The following is a 6,000-nucleotide window of genomic DNA, read 5'->3' on the forward strand; positions in this document are numbered from 1 at the left end:
AAATAAAGACAAAAAAAGGAGGGAAAAAAAGCTTTATCTGGGCAGTTTGTGTGCCATAATGTTATTGTAGTGTATGACATCTTGACTTAAAGATTTAGAAAAATGAACAGAATAATCCTGTGACAATATTTAGGCTTAAAAGGTCTTGTGATTAATTTAGGATGAAATACAGTACAAGCGATGAATTTATATAAATATCACTGATCAGAAATTTTATGTTTGATAATTTTAGTGTTAAGAAATGAAAGTTCCTGTCTTAGAAAATGAAACTATTTGAGAATTTAAAGTCGATCCGTGTAAGGAAACGAGGCCAAAAAGCATCAAATAGACCTTMAAAAGTTTAATCTCCGAGATCCTGTTCGCTTTAAATGCGAATTTAMGCACAGTTTCACTAGAGGGCAGAGCTCGGACTTCTTGGATGCGTTAGCTGCGGTTTGAAACGGGTTTGCGGGTTGCGCCTGAGGATGTGTTTCTGCTCGAGACAGGCTTGCTGCTCTGCCGCGGTCCCTGAGGGCGCTGAGGAACGTCCACAGAGCGTGTTTAGGCGCTGCGGAACGTTCCCGTCTGCCGGGGCCCGGCGGCGGGCGGCGGTTGGCGCTGACGGTTGGAACTGGCGGGAAGGCGGCGGGGCAGCTGTGAGGGGCGGCGCGCGGCCGTGCCCCGGCGCTCGTCCTGGTGGCCCCTGGGCGAGCACGAGGCGCGGCCGCCTGCGGCGTTAGCCCCGGTAGGAAGGCTTCCCGCCTCGTGCCTTCCAGCTGGGAAGGAAAATGTGAATAAATGTGTGGGTAGAGCGTGCGCTTCTGCTGAGCGCTCCTAGCAAGGTCTCTGGTGTGGTAAGGGCTACGGTCTGGAGGGAAATCATGAAAATACTGCTTTAACTATAATCATGTGTAACCTTAAAACTGATATTTTGATTTCTCAAATCTTCGATATTTTATCTCAGTGCTATTTTAGTTATGGCATTGTAACATCTTTCACAAAACATTTCTGCCTTGTGTTTTTAAAAATCCTGCAAGGCTGTGATTGCTAATTCCATATTAATCAGGGTAWGGGAAGGAGGGAGATGCCTTGGGAGAGCTCAGCCATGGCACCTGCTCCATGTCCCCCAGCCTTTCCCTGTGGGAGCTGTTCCCAAGGTGGTGCTGGAGGAGCGCTGTTACAGGACCGTGGGTAGAGGGTTGCCTAACTTTTCCAGGAATGACAAGGGAATCTCTTCACCAACATCCCTATTCTCGGTGATACTCAGGCACATTATGTGTGTGTGTGTGTGTGTGTGTGTGTGTATATATATTTTCTCCACATTTTATTACACTCCGTTGTCCTAACCTTGTGGACTAGATTTGGCCGAGAGACCAGTTTATTTCCCCTCTTTCTTGTGGCTCTAGATGATGCTTCCTTAGCAGAYAGCTTTATGTAGCTCAGTGTTTAATAACAATGTCAGGGTGGTTGTGTTGGGGAAGGTTTGTAGAGAAAAATAGCACTTTTTGTCAAATATATATATTTTTTCCTTGGGGAGGGTGGGTAGAGAGGGCAGAATCCTGGACTGAGAGACCAAGAGGCTTCAGACAAATAGGTTTTGATTATAAAATAGAAATTCCCAAACTTAGATGGCAAAGAATTAAGCAGTGCCTGAAATAGTGAAGAACAGCAATTCCTTCTACCCGTCTGCTTCTGTATCCCTAGTCTTTTGTGCTAGATTTAGATGAGAGACCAATTTATTTTCCTTAATGGACTGTCACAGAGATAATGCTGTCACTTGTTGTGATTCTGAGGGCTGCTTCTGAGGGCAGCTGAGGGCAGCTTGCCTTAATTGTAAGACTAATTTTTGCAAATCTTTAGATTTTCCTCATGACTATTTTGTGTGGCTATAGTCCTACCGCATGAGGAAGCTGCAGCTCTCACTGATACCATAGTTGAGGCAAAAACTTTTTTTAATGAACGATTTTATTTTTCTCCATATACTTAATACTGTGCCAAAAAGGAGTCATGATGCCCTAGTTATTAGGATGTCGACTAGGTGGCAGTGTGGYGTTTAAAACGAGTGTAAACTGCCTTGACTCACCATGCGAGAGGAACAGATAATACTGATGTGTTTCTGTAATAAAGACCTTTAGAGTTTTTGTATGTCTATAAAATTTAGATATATAATTAGGTTCTATTAATTCCTTGCACTGTGAATTCCTCTATTACTAATCACTAAAAAAGGTTCAAATCTTTAAGGTATTAGGAATGAAAGCTTAGGGAAGGGAAGGTGATTTAGTCCTGAATGCCAATGTGCATATGCACATGTACATATGCATCTTTTAACTAGGCTGCAACAGTCCTATATTTCCTTTTTTCTCTTTTCCTTCCTAAAATGAGGTGAAGCTTTTTCCTGCTACTTTCTTACTATAGCTGTTTTTAGAGTGAAATCACTTTTTACTTCATTCTGGTGTAAAAAGTTAAACTGGACCGTTTGATTGCTTGAAACGCCTGTCATCTTAAAAACCCAGTGTTTCAGATGGGATAAAGCATCCTCTTAGTTAGAAGGACTTTCCATGTGCTTTCTGAGTCATCAGTTTGGTCTCCACAGGAATATTTGTGCTCCAAATGCTGTCATGTTTAGCACACTCATATCAGCAACTTAGCAGTTTTATTTGGAATGGGTTGAGGAATGAATAAAGATCTAACTGTGCCACCATATCTTATAATACTTTGCTTCTCTGTATGCCCTATCAGTAGTTTCATAAACATGTTGAAGCTGACGGGAGAATGGGATCTTATCAAGTAGCACATGAAAGCGCTTTGGCAACAGGGGAAAAACCCTCAAGCCATTCATTTTTTGAAAGCAAGGGTTGACCAATACTTTATGTAAAGAATAAGCATGTAAAAATGTGTGCCATGTTTGTATGCAGCATTAAGTTCTCCTCTCTAACCTTCCAATTCTTTCTTTCCAGATTTATTTGCAGTGCTTTTAACCATTAGTAATAAAAGAATTCCCTGGCCATGTTGTCTCAGATTAATAATGTCTAATGATGATTTGTCAGCAGAGATTAATTGTAAGAAACATTTTTAAAGGCGATTGTGTTTTATTAAGGAGTTGCAGTTCATGTCGGTTGCAAGGAACACTGTTTTGAGGACAATAGTCAATTCTGGAGTAAAGGCGCAGCTTTCAAATCTTGAGTTTATCTTGCATACAAAGAACTACTACTAAATATAGGCCAAAGTTTCTAATGCCATAAATAAGGGCATCTTGGTGTGAATAGCTGTTAAGCAGCACAGCACAACATTTTGCTTTCTTTAGCAACAGGCCATGTGTTATATTTGTCTTTGTTTTGGGATTTGTGTCACAAGACATCTAAAGAACTCAGTCCAGTTCCACTGAGGTGAACTAGAGTAAACCTGTGAATCCAGGAATGTGTATGAAGCTTTCTAGAGCTAGAGAAAGGGGAATGAAGGTATCTAGAACTGTTTAATCAAAACAGTAGATACAAAAAACTTATTATTCTACTCCAAAGGGGTACCGAATGTCCTCCAAAAAAAGCCTTGAGGAAGCAGCCTGGTTTCACCAGCCCGCAAAGGTGTGTGCTGTCAGAGCATAAATTGTGTGGTGATAGGAATGTTGTACTTAACTCCTGCGCTGCAGAAAGCAACACGTGATCCGAATTAGGCTTCAGGTTAATTTAAGAATCCCGTAGTTGCAAGGTCAAGGGGAAGAATCCTATTCCATTTAGAAGAGAATTACAGCTGGGCTTTTGTGTGTCATTGATGATGGAGGGCTGGAAAGGAGCCTGTGCCTGACCTGTGGTAGCTGTTCTTATTAAATGCGTGTTTCCCCGCTTTGCACTTTACATACCATATTGAGTGAATTTGATGCAATTTTGCTATAAATCAACATTTATTTGGAATTGAAATCAGTATAAAATGTTTCTTTAAATCATTTGTGATATATAATTAGTTGATTTTTTTTAGTAAATCGGGTAATACTGTGAACCTTTTTCATCCAGAAACCACAAGTCTGCCCTTTGTGCCTGTCYCATGCTTCCCCTAAATCATTTCAAATATGAAATGATGTGACTACCAAAAAAAAAAACTGTTTTTCATTATTTTTCTTCTTTAGAATCTTTTTTAGAGAGTCCAGTTTTTGATACTGTGTGCTCAGGAATGAAGAACAGGATTATTTGTAAATGAAAACTGGTGTACTGCTATATTAACTGGGTTAATATAGAAGTTATATTAACAAGCATAACCTAGAAGAATTTTCATGTAAGGTTGATGGTTACATTTTGAAAAATGGAATATTTAAAGTGATTTGTTACAAAATTTCGGGAGTTTATTAAGCAGTTTTTTCATGATGTTATAATAATCTTTAGAACATCTTAAAACTACATGAGAATGAGTAGGTCTATGCTTTTAAYGAGGTGGGAGAGAAATCTTCAAAATAAGGGTTCTCTACAAAGAAATATGACTCTCTGCATAAAGATACATAGTTTCTGTAATTGCTGTAAACATTAGCTTCCCCAAACCTGCGTCTGTGTGAGATTTCCAAAAGAGAGACAATCTAAAAGGAAAAGAAATGCTAAATTAAGTCAGTGGGGTTCAAAGTGCCCTGTTTTAACCTGTTGTTATGTGTTCTCCACTCGCAGGTGGTGGTCACTACTGCCCCGACTGTGCAGCCTGGGAGGAGCTCTGGGCTCGCGCCTACCTGCCAGCACCGCTGGCTCCGAGCTCGGAGGAGCTGCGTCCTGGACCTGCTCGGATCAACTGTGGGTAGACAAAACCAGTGCACTGGTTGGGTGGGGGTGGTATCTGGGAAGGATGTGCTGGGGGTCTCRGAAGGCTGCTCTCCCTTCTGAAGGGGTTGCTGTATGTTCCTGGAAGATATGGGCTGAGGGAGAAGTATTATTACCTTTTATTAAAAGTAAAAAAAAMCACAAACTTTTTGTAAGCTCTAAATTGAAAAATGAGTTATAAGACAGTTTCTAATATAGCTGCATAAAATAGGCTTCAGTCTGCAATAGCTTAAAAATAAATTACGACACCTACAGAAATATTCTGAATCTAAAGCTGACAAAAATAGCCATTACTATAGGGACCGAGTGCTGCCCTGGGTTGTTATTACATCCAAGTGAGCCCAGGAAGTTAAGAATGCTATAACTGGCTTGGTCCAGTAAGATAGGTGTTACCTCGCGTAAACATTCACATGATGGATTTTGAGTGGGGCTGTGGTTCTTGCAGGATGTAGCATATTTCAGTTTTAATGTCTGTTGTTGCCTCTGCAAAGGAGGTGTGCTTGGCAGAGTTATACATTATATCTGGTGTCACTGCATGTCACTAGGATCTCTTGTCATGGGGGAATCTCACCTGGTTTAATTACATCGAGCACTCTCCTTTGCAGCCAAGGTCTGAAACAAAGATATGACAGTTGGAACCTGGGAAATAATTTGCACTTTTTCTCTTCCTACCAAGTCAGGGATTCTGGGCTCTTTTGTGGCTTCTTATGACCACTGGGTCCAGTAAGAGACTTCTTTTCAAATTTCTGCTCATTTTATAATAGAAGTCAAATATTTATCCAAATGTATTCTTTAATATGAGAATGGATTAAAATGGCATCCATTTTTACTGCAGCCCACTAAAATTAGCTATTTGACCAATATCAAATGCATTACTTCAGCTTTTAACTTAGAGTCTATGAAAAGAAAGACAACATATTCTGAAATTTGTCTTGTTTTTAATGGCTCAGTGCTTCTAAACCTATTTTGGCCTTAAATCATCATAAAAGTAATTTTGTACTTTATCACTGATAACACTTTGTTTAAAAAGTTGCAGTCTTACTATGCCCTTCTTTGCATAGCATTTTTTAAAGGAAGTTAAATTTAAAAGCAGACAATATATTCTCTGGTGTTTTAAGCTGAACATTATAAAATCTGCAGCGTTTTTAGACTGTAATTTAAGTAGTGATGGTTCCAATTCATTAACAACATCTTGCAAATACATTAACTCAACATATTCCTATTTTAA

The sequence above is a fragment of the Nothoprocta perdicaria genome, unplaced genomic scaffold, assembly GCF_003342845.1.
Source record: "Nothoprocta perdicaria isolate Ctin4 unplaced genomic scaffold, notPer1 scaffold_28, whole genome shotgun sequence".
Lineage (NCBI taxonomy): Eukaryota > Metazoa > Chordata > Aves > Tinamiformes > Tinamidae > Nothoprocta > Nothoprocta perdicaria.